Raw genomic sequence first — 12,931 nt, 5'->3', positions numbered from 1 at the left:
TTGGGACTATGTACTTCGAAATATGGAACAAAAAAACCGAAATAGCTGTTAGCGTCATATCAAGACGTAGCCCCCTTACTCAATTTGGAACCGCTTGTGCTGCGTCAAAAACGTTTTTTGATCCAAACGCTGTAGAACGGCCTAGAGCTTGAATTGACTGTTTGATTAAAACGTAAGGTGAAACATTTGGTATCCACAACTGATGCTTACGTCAATGATTCAATAACATAGATATTTAGCCGTGTAGCTAGTGTGATAGTGACGGCTTGTATCAGACTGTCTAAGTCACATAATCTCAAAAATTTAAAACTTTCTTGGATTTGTGACAGTGGTTGTAGCTACACTGGCACAGTTTATATGAGCATCTAATATTCTTATTTTTATTAAATTTATAAGTAATGCATTAGGTTTTGTTTCAAGTTGTATATGATGAAAAGATGCTGGTTGATGATGTTCACGTTATTTTGGATATGTGCCATTATAGATATATTCATCGACTGTAATATTGGTACTTGTATAAATTATTATGTCTGCCGTTTAAGTCATTATTATGTCTCGTAGTTCTTTTCTGTTTAACAACATCAGGTTAATACCTATATTCTTTTTACCTTAATTCTATCAATAGTACAGGTGTCGTATGCTAACAACACTAATAAGGTTATCTATGCATTTTCCCATAGCAAGAACCTTATAAACCCACATACAAGTGCTCAAACACAAACAATTTAATGTTTATGGAGACGTATTATAGTGAAATGTAATATAAGATCATATGGAACAACAAACCTTTTGGAAAGGTAATTACAACAATAATAGTGCCGTTCAGTTTATCCAACCAATATGTTTGAAAATTTTTTATGAAACATTAAGAGACACATTTGTGCAAAAAGATTATAATTTCGATGATAACTATAGAACTACAAGCTCCAATAAAAATGTTTAGGTAAGTTAAGAATACATTTTTTCGTGTATATATCATACGACCCTATCAATTTAATGTTAATTTGATGAATTTTGTTTTTATTTTATTTATTGTTTGTAGCATTTAATATTTAATATTTACTATTAAATTTCTTTTCTTACTTGATAATAATTGCTTATATGTTATTTTACAGAATTCCTATTGAAGTCAATTGTTAAATAAATTCACGATTATTATTTGAATATTTGATGTATCTGTTGACTGAAAGTTCCAGCAATATTATTTTTTAATAGTATATTACAATTTAGGTATTTTGTAAAACATCCATTAATAGTTCAATCACCATTATAAAGTTGTAATTTTATCTAGTAGCTTTGGTAACAGTAATATATAGTTTCACTGTATTTTATTTATATATAGAAACTTATTAAATACATTTTAACACATTTGTTTTAAGTAAAACAAAATTTCAGTTACTCCAGCATCTGTATTATATATGAATTAATTTGATTCATTTTGGTGAAGTACTCATGTTAATATCATTATACATTTTATTAAACATTTTTAAAATTTTTCAGCACTTAACATTTAAATTGTAATATTTTTCATCTATATGACCATATTATATAATGTTGACTGATTTTTATATTTAATACCACCTGTTTTTTATTTGTCTCGAACTATACTTTAATGTATATAATACCTAATAAATAATAGCTATAAATTACTTTTAAATGTAATTGGTTGTTTACTCATTTGATTGATTATCAGATTATCTTTTGTGTTCATGCAAATAACTTAGAATGGTACATGTTTATAAGATAAAATATAATAGAGTTATATAAAAGTTATGGTTTTGACTAATGTAATTGATGTCACTTAATCCTTACACATATAAAAGAACAACCCTTTTTTATGTTCCCATTTTGTGACGGCACTATTTAACATTTTTTTATTTCATTTTCACCAAGTTTTACTAAATACTCCTACGAGTGATCATTATATTTTTGTTTTATTTATAATTTAGCTACTATTACTATTTAGCAATTGATAAAATTAAGTAAAATTTTGAGAAAGCACAAACTACACACGAGCGAAGCTGGATAATTCAGCTTATAATATATTAATAGTTCAAATTGAAAAATTTGGTTGGTCTTTTAAAAATATTAGGAATATTTGATGTTTTCAAGTATTAGTATGTTAATAAGTAACAAAGATATGTTGATCTTAATATGATGAATACTTTGTTCAACATAAGATATAACCTAGCAGTCAGGCAACACCCTTTCATCAAAACCATTGAATTATCCATCTGTAGCCTTCCATTAAGTAATGGCACGTCCTTGTGCACAAGTCAGTCGTTGAAGTTACTATTTATATAAAATAGAATACATGTTTTAAATAAATTAAATATTTACAAAGAAAGCATTATAAAATAAATATTACTAATAATAATATAAAAAAATATTTATTTATTAAGAAATTATAATATTAAATTTTTGTTCATAATAATTAAACTTTAAAACTGCATGTATTTAGGTTTAAAAAAAGTATGATTAAAAAAAACTGGTTTAAAATTAATAAATTTTAAATTAGAGAAGATATTTATGAAGAAATTGTCATTCTTCATAAAACATTACAATGTTTATTGTTGCTAATAAATAGATTCCATTGAAGAAATTTGTTTCGATCTTCAAATTACCACTAAAAAAAATAAAATTATTATTACAAGAGATTCTTAATGTAAAATAATATAATTATTTTAATATATAATATATACCTAGATGTTAATATACTATGAAAGACTTATAATTTTATAATTAAAATATTAAGACAATCATTCATTAACATAGATAATAATAATGATTTTAAAAAACTAAACCACATTTTTTAATTTTTTAAGTCTACGTATACCCAATGTATTCTTTTGAAAAAATTTAAATACAAATTAAGTAAATATCATATCCCATACCACTTTATTACATTTTTAAATATGATAAATTTTTACTTTATTAAAATTAAAATAAATCTAGTTTTACTTTAATTTAGAATGAGTCAAGTAGATACCTTAAAAGATTTGCAGATGCAGATGTAATATCCTGTTTAGGTACGAAAGTTGTATCCCATGTTTCAACCGAATTGGCTAAAACAGTGCCGAAATCGGATTCCCATTCTTCAATACAATTGCCCTAAAACATATTTTTAAATTAAAAATAACTACCTATAGGAAAAAAAAACTACGACTAATAAATTTAGACTGTTTTGTAAAAAATCTATATTTTAGTTGGTACCTGAAAATACTCCTTGTGTTTCAACTTCAGATAATCTAATTGACTCGAAGACGAAAAGCCTATAGTTCTGTTCATACCTCTGCTATCCAATGAATTTGCAGGTAGTACGGCATGGTATTGCAAAAAGGACATCCCGCTGAAATAATAATATTATTATATATATAATATATTTATCAATTGTTTCGCGTTCTTATCAATTGCGTGAAATGGATTTATGGCAATTTGATAAGATTCGTGAAACGGCTTTACATTTTATAAATATCGTACGTATCATTATCCATTTATATTAATATAAGGCAATGTACGATGTAAATGATGTACGGTAAATTGTCGCATAAAATTATAGACCAGACGCCTGTATTTTATATTTCAAGCGCCCAAATGTTAAAGGTACGCGTAATTTAATGGAATTTACGACAGGATAAATCCAATAGCATTGTTTAATTTGACAACGACGTAAAACATATTTAGATAGTTATTAGTACACACTACACAACATGGGTCATTTTTCACCGAATCGACGCGGAAATTTAGTAGGTAGTAAAAAACTTATGCCGAAATATAAGTATATCCATACAACGAAACAAACGATACAGTCGATACAAAAATAATTAATTTCCATATAAATTTAATTAATTTTCGTAGTTAACTATATATCATAATGTATATTATCTATAATTATTATATTATTTAGGTACTTATTTCTTATAATCAAGTATTTTCAATTCTTAAAATTTTGATTCGTCATGTAGATCGCGGATGTACGGATTACGAAACAAGTGCCATCGGTAGGTAGGTATTTCCGTACAACTAAATTTCCGTGTCCATTTGTGAAAATCCGTTCATTGTGTATAGGTATAATTACGCGATGGTACGATACACAAAATGTAGTTCCATTTCGTGAACCAGATGAAATTTCTAACGATTTCATGAAACGAACAGAAACGCGAAATAGATGCGGAAAAATGTCAAATCATCATCACACTAATATTGATGAATTAGTGATTTACATTCGTAAGCGACTAAATTATTGTTGTATAATAATGATCAACTTACTAATTATTATTGGTATGCCACATTGTTACTCCCGTATCGATGTCGACCAAATTGATCCAGTTACTACAACATAAATTAATAATAATATAAAAAAATGTCGGTGTACAACGGGTTGGACTGCAGGTGTGGAGAACACTCGGCTAGTCATGTAGGTACGACTTACATACGGAATCCGTCTGGAACTTTCTGGTATTTTGGTTGCATCTTGCACGTTAAACGACTCGGAATACTAAAAAATTCAATTATTTATTATGGCGTCCGCGTGGGCGGTGGATATTGTGAGCTTGAAAGGCGATCACGTGTAGCAGACTGGTGTATGCATAAAAACCGCAAGTGGAGCTGGTGAGACTGTCAAATGTAACGCAATACTGGACACTGGTAACAGTGGTAACGCAAGGGCCATGCAGAGGACACAAGAATTAACAAAATTGGAATCCTGGTGGGAGGAACTCCGCAAGCCCTCAAATTGGTGGTGACGATGGACCCCGTTATCGATGATCCACAAGCGTACCAATCGAACGTTTCGATAGTCTCGACGATTGAATACGCCAGAGTGTGGTGCTAACGTCCGAATCGACCAATGGATATAATATTATCATACTTGAAACTACATTACTATTATAAACACGTTTCGTTCGTGAATAATTATAATAATAATGAAAATAATTAATAATCAAACGAATATTATATACATAATATTCGGTATGTTATTACGACGTTTTCGATACAACTATATCGTTGAATGATCGAAAATATTATCGAACATCTTTCGATAGTGGCCTTGAACAGACACCATACAAAAGATTTCACCTGGTAGTCGTTGCGGATTGAGGAATGCGTATTATCGCTCACCCTCGGCAATGGAATGTCCTAAACGTATTGTCCTGCGAATGCGAGTTGTATAGTACCATTGTGCCATACATGTATCGACCAAGACCATATGTTGCCGTTTTGAGTGTTATTGTTATACGTTCTTTGTTGTTGGTCGAGTACCTACCTACCTTTACAAATGTATCTGACCGGGTCAAGATTTCAAGCAGAGATTTCTTTTTCTTTGCCAGGCCAAATATTAACAGAGGAAAAATAATTTGGTCATAAGCATGTGAAAAATATATAATGAAAATAACCTATATGTTCAACATTTAATAATTTTAATATACAGCTGATATAAAATTATACTCATTCCGCATATAATATAACATATTATGTTAAGATAATGTAAACATTTTAACGTGCTACCAACCTATATTAAAGTTAATTTTGTTTTGCTTTTTTTTTTTCTTAACATTATTCGGGGATTTTTTTTCATAACATCACTAGTTTTCCTGATTTTGCCTGTAATATTGTATAGTCTCATTCAACGCAAACAAAGTAAAACACGGGACTACGCGGTTACATTACAACATCGTCTTTGCTGTTTGTGAAAAATGCGAGTAAGCATCAGTACCTGTGTGCGGTGCCGTTGTTATTAGTTACTAAAAGTATAAAAAAATAATTATTATAATTTATAAATAAATCCCCATATAGGCTGTTCGTCCGAATACACATCTGTACGCATATTTCGAACATTGCGGTGTAAATTCTCGGAAATAAATTCAAAAAAAGTGACTTAATGTGGCTCGATGGTTGGTCTCGTTCACTATAATGTGTTCTGAGGCCGAGTATCAGGCGGCGACGCTATAGTTCTTGGATGGGTAACCACCCGCAGGTTTTGGCGACGAATCCATGGCACACACACATACACACACGCGTTCCACAATCTTACAATACAATCTCTAACACAAAAGAACACAACAATTCTACTAAACCTACCTTCTTACAGCTAATGGATTTCGTTGTCAGGCATATCAAAATATATATAAAATATTTTATCGAGAAGGCACGTCTTGATCACTTCATAATAATTTTAAATTATCGATGATTGTGATACTGTTAAAATCATACGAGCAGATAATCTATATACTTATGCATGCATTAAAAATATTTAATATTCTTATGTTATTAATTCATATACTATATTTATAGTAGGATAAAAAAGGCGATTCAGAAACCAGCTCATTTTCGTTGACAAAGAAATCGATAAAATAAAAAACAAAACAAAAATTTTATTCAAAACCAATTTTCAGTGAATCAATTTTATTGTAATTCAAAAACAAATGAATATACATACTTGAATTGTTCACCAAATGTTTAAACTAGTATTTTCTATACGTCATGATACGAATATCTTTAAAAACGTTTTGACTTATTTTGAACTGTTTAATGATATTTGACATTTTTAATCTTTTCGAAATTTAATACAATACATTTATTCATAAGTTTTCCATGTGTTAACTTAAAAACATAGCCATACATATTATTTATTTGATTAAACTCGTCAAAATCGATAAAACTAGCTAATTATTCTGCAGTAAAAAATTTTAACAATTCAAGGTCGTATACAAGTCATAGGTTTTACAACTGGTATTATAAAAAAAGTGTAAAATATTTATAACGAATTATGCGTACCTACATATTTTTTTGATTTTTACTTTTTAATCCATACTAAATAATTTAAATATATTATACTCAATTTCTTTATTAGACATTTTAAGTTAAAAAAAAGAAATTAAGTTGGTACCATTCAATTGTACATTCGACGTCGAGTGAGTCACAATAATAGCTGTTATAAATTTTAATTTAATGATGTATAATTGAATACGATAAACGATTTCTAAACGGAAACAATCTATTATCCTAATCATCAAGTGATTATAGCTATTTAAGTCTTTAATTTTACTTTAAGTATTATAATGAATTGATATTTTTTTTCTTGAAAATATTGCATTTATTATATTATTAGTATTTAACTGTTATAATATTATAATATATATTTAAACACAAATATTAATTACACCTTTCTGTAAATATCGTAAAACAGTAAAAAAAAAGATTTATAATAACTGTAAATAGTCAATATTTTAAAATAAACCAAAATTATTATTGTATTTACTATTTTACTAATTAGTTAAATACATAATAATATGAAATACAAAAAGTGTAAGTTCTCACGGATCTCGTAAACAATGTTTTAAAAACTCAAACAAAATAATTAACATATCATTTTTGATCGTTTAAATGAGCATTTTTTCCATAGTGATACATAATATCATAATATTAATAATTTTTAATACTTAAATGTGGCGCGATCTACGTGGTTAGGTGCTTATTTTAAATCAAGTTTGCGACCATTGAGTGGCGTTCCCTCCTTCGATTCATTCACATAGTATTCAATTACTCGGTTTTTTTACACAACCACTAGATCGCGCTACTAATTGCATTCATATTTTGCATTTTTATATTAACGACGTTTCGAATGTGTATCACAAATTAATAATTATAATAGGCACTCACTACGAACGGCACAACTTTTAAACGTATTAATCGTCGAGTTGGGGGACGGAGTAGCCAAGTGGACTGAGGCGTCGATTGTGACGCACACCGTCGCTGGTTCGAATTCCGGCTACGGGCGACATTGCTCTCTGGGCAGGCAACTGTCTAGGTATAACAAGGCCGCCATCCCCCAACCGGGCATGACAGAAACCTACGGGTACCCAACTAAAAATTCTGCCAAATAGGTGTCCCAACTTAGACTTTTAGGCCTACTCCCAAACAAAAGCGCTATTCGCAAAAAAAAAGAAATCGTCGAATTGATACTCTTTTTAACGTTTTGAGATTTGTTTTTTTTTTTTATTTTTTAGAAGTATTAATTAATATTGAAGCGTTAGCAATTTCTGATCACACCACACATTCAAAATATATACATATTTTATGGTTAATGACCATGCTTTTGTTTTTATTTTAAACTCGTTACAAACTAAAAACCAACAACTGATTCTTAAAATATAATATTTTTATTTTCACTATAAATCAAAAATCAATATTACTACTTTTGATAGATAAATATACAAAAACTTAACATTTCAAAATTGTATAATACATTACAAAGAATTAGAAAAAAGTTGGAATGAAATATTTTTCTAAACTATTTATTAATTTTATCTAATAAAGTACTTATAAAAAGTTTTTATTAGCTACGCCTTGTGGTTTGTATAAACGAAAATGTGAAAAATGATTCCAAAAAAGTAAAAATGATTCGATATCATTGGTAAACTATAATAAGTAATAACTAAGGCAGTAAGGCTAGAGTATAGGATTTTGCATTTTTTTAGGACTTACAGGATATAGCTTTTGAAGCACAAAATATGATTTGGTCATATAGAAGTTTAAATATATAGTTTATATTTTGCATTTTTTTTTTACATTTTTTGCACATTTTTAATTTAAGATCATTTTTTTAGCACTTTTAGGTAATTTTTTCAATTTTACGGGCATTTTTTATACTTGGATGAAATCCTTTAAATTTTTATATAGATTTTTAAATGGTCGTTATAAATTATTGTACAAACATATAAAGATACAACGTTAAAATAAAATCGTAAACATGTTTTCTAAAAATATTTAATAATTCAAAATATACTAATCGTTTGTATAATATAAAATATACTCGTTGGACTAAACGAGCAATAACCAATAATAATGTTCGATTACTTGTTATTTTAATACATTTATTATTAAATTTAAGTTTTACAATATTATTTTCAGAACAAATGCGTTGGCCATTATACCAAAAGATAAATTTATTTGTATACTTAAAAATATAAATTATTATTTATTAATTTATTTATATAATTATTTTTTTTCGAACATTTTATGAAGTCATTTTCTCTTATTGAGTCAATTTTTTGGGGGAAATTATGGATTCCACCGACTATTAGTTTATCCAGCTACTCTTAATAATATTTACATACCAATTCCGCCGGACACTATTTATCCTCCCCTCTATTGTATATGTATTTAAAATAAATTGCAGCGATTCTTAAACTTTTTTAGTTTACGTCACCCTAAAAATAAACAATGAATTGCGCCTCCTATGAATAAATAAATAACAAATTTATAGTATTTATTTATAGGAATATTTTTATTCTTATGACAAAATTCATCAACAATGAATATTATTACATTTTTAATTTTTATGAAAAAAATATCAATAACTATTAATATTAATATTTAATCTTAATGTGAACACTCAGGTTAATGGTTGCCTGGATGTAGTAACTTTCTAAAAATTTTCGAATCATATATAATACATTTACAAGGGGGGGATAAACAGTAGCCGGCGGAATTAATATGCAAATATTATAAAAAGTAGCCTGCGGAATCAATTTAAATTCGACGAAATCAATAAACGTCCATTTTTTTAAATCATTTTTTTAGGTTTTTTAGGTCATTAAAATTCTATCCCTATTAATAATGATATATGATCCTGACTACTCATATTTCTTAAGTACCATATCACCAATAGCCAATAGGACTAGATAGATATGATAGAATAGAATAAATAAATTTATCTCAAAATTATTTATTTGATGACAAATACTATATTATTTTATCAAATTAGAATGATAGAAAAAATTAATTGCAAAATGTATACATTGTTCAAAAGTTATACAAGGCCAAAAAATAATATTTAAATTTTTAAAGCAACACTTTTTAAAATGTCACACACTTAAAACAAATAAAAAATTTTATATGCGTGATAAACCTGATACATTGATTTGTTCTAATTCAATTTTTGTCTTAAATCAATATTTTTTTTTCAAAATTGGATCTGCTTTTCACCTAAATAAATTATGATTATCTTTTATCTATTAAATAAATAATTTTATATGAGTTTATGTCTATCGTTATCTATATTTAATTTTGATCTATTATTTTTACATTAAATTTATTTAAATTGAAAAGTATTTATGTGGTTTCAATACGGTACGCAACGGTCGCCGGTACAAAGTACAAGTACCGCAGCGACCGGTCTATACTATCACCATCACCACCACGGGTAAAGCCGCGATATAGTCAACTCTTCCACCAACGTTGTAAAGGCCTAGGAAGACAAATCGCACTAGACGAGTACCGGACCCCGATTCTAAACTCTAAACACTGTTTCACAGACCGTCACTGAGACCACCTGTCTGTATTTTTTTTTTTTGTTTTTTTTTTTTTTTTATATAAACATATATTCTGGCTTATATCGATACACCGTTGTCACCGCGATCGTTATTATTATTATTACCAATAAACAGTACGAACCGTGTTTTCCAACTATCGTTTTTTTTTGTAAGTCGTCTAAATTATCAATCCCACTAAACATAGGAGCGGCTGTCCGCGTTTTGTGTTATTTTGGTCAATAACAGTCGCCGAAGCCGAGTCAACACTATCCTTACGCATCTTATATTTTGCCGGCAATGTACCCCCCTCCCCCCTCCACCATAATTCACCGTAAACTATATAATTACGTTTTATTTCATATTCCGATATTTTTGTTAATAATGATGTGTCAAGTATTTTATATTGATTTTAAAATATTATACATAAGATTCGTGAGAACTTACACTTTTATGTATTTTATATTTATATATACCTACTTATCAGTTTTACTTTAAAATCACGTGTTGAGCAATTAAAAAATGTTTCATTTTATTATAGGTGATGACTACTGACTGCCCGATTGGTATAATAATAGGTAGATTAATCATTTGCAAACATATACAAATTTAATTCATAAATTAAATCAGTCACTAACATTTACCTCACTGAATTTTTTTTCAAATTATTCGTGTTGATTTTTTTTTCTATTGGACTACCTACCTATCTATACTATCAAGATATTTTGTATACATCTATTTATACAGCTATGAAATAAAATAAAACTATTACAAAAGCTATGTTTTTATTAAATATTATAGATTAAAATGTATGATTGGTATGTAATATTGTAACACAAGCTAGTAACGATACAAAATTTAACATAAGCAAACAACATTTATTTAATTTTAATTAAAAATAATAATAATTTTAATAATTTCATAAAATCATGAAATATTTAAAAATAGGAGTTTCAATTGGCATGGCTATTTCGAGTGCAATCTTAACATGGTATAAAAGAAGACCTAACCAAAATAATAATAACGTGAGTGATTGCTGGATTGGATATAATTATTATTATTGTTACGGTATATATTAAATAAGTGAATTATTACACAGGAAAATAGGGTCAACTCCATAAATCAACAATCCCAATCAAACATTCCACAGTTTTTAAATAATTCAAATTCCTCAAAAACTATAATATTTTACAACACTACCATACTACTTTTAATAATACTCAAGAATTTACCACACCAATGGAGGTCGAAATTTCCTTATTTAAATTTTACCGAGTTGGTATTTTTAAATTTTTTAAATTATATAGAAAAAAACATTTTTAAAAAATTAAAAATTGAATAAATTCTATGTAAAACATAGAAGTATTCGTCATAATTTAATCAATTTTACTAACAACGGTGAAACTCGTTGTAAGTGAATACCCAAGGTCGGTAAAAATCGCTGTATGTGAATACCCTAGGTGGGTAAATCTCGCTGTATGTGAATACCCTAGGTGGGTAAAACTCGCTGTATGTGAATACCCTAGGTAGCTGAAAATCGTTTGAAGTGAATTTCCTTGGTCGGAAACAGAACTTTAGAATACAGCAGTTAGAAAAGTCTAGCAGGCAAAACCAGTGATAACAACGCTTGAGATGTTGGTACTTCTGATTTGGTGGCTCTACACTTTGGCGGTGTCGTTTTAAACGCGTAAATAATAAAAGTCCAATTCGAGCGTCTAGTGGTCGGTCATTTCATTAAATTCACAGGTGTAATATACCTTGTCCCGTAGCTTGTTACGAAAATAGCAATTGAATGTCTAGGTATCAGTCATCACCCGGAACGGTGAATTGGATGCATTTCCCGTGGCTTGCCCTGTGCTTTTAAGTATGAAAAATAAATAAATAAATACCTCCTGATGTCGAAAGCGTCATTCAACAATGAATACTTACTTAGTCGAGATTGCTGAAAAACTTTGTCATTCTTCTTACCAGAGAATGTACTTAAGTCCGTGATCAAACTACCTTCAGTTTTCGTGATGATATTAAGTAGAACACAGAGAAAAATTGCCCATAATAATTGTTGGTATATCATAACTGTTGTATAACACATTTTTAAGCTAACAAAGTATAAGACTGAAAAAAATTGACTTATTGCTAAACAATCATTATAGGTTTCCATGGATGTCTATAAAGTAAAAAAAAAAAATAAACCCGTATATAATATTTAGCCAAAATTATATTTTAATTTTTGATTATTATAGTTGTAATTTATTCACGTTTATTTAATTTTATTGGATTGTTAATAATAATATTTATTAAAGATAATGTATAGACAATAGTTTATCAAATTTAAAAGTAATAGCTTAATTTTATTTTTATTAAAATGCATCCAAAATCTATTTCATCAATGATTTAATTTTTCAATCAAGTGTATAAACTACAAAGTAAATAACATTGTCTAGACTATAAAGATAATTAAAAAATATGATAGATAATATACAATATACATACATACATACAATCATTACAAACTTAGTAGGTATAAATTCAGCGTACGTTGAATTTATCATCATAGCTATTGTTTTTTATCTAACTTTGATGTATCATATTATAACCATTTATTTTGAACTAGCACCGGT

This window comes from Melanaphis sacchari, unplaced genomic scaffold (genome assembly GCF_002803265.2).
Source record: "Melanaphis sacchari strain LSU unplaced genomic scaffold, SCAv2.0 Contig32_pilon_pilon, whole genome shotgun sequence".
Taxonomy (NCBI): Eukaryota; Metazoa; Arthropoda; class Insecta; order Hemiptera; family Aphididae; genus Melanaphis; species Melanaphis sacchari.
The sequence above is the reverse complement of the archived record's forward strand: the minus strand, read 5'-3'. Positions refer to the sequence as shown.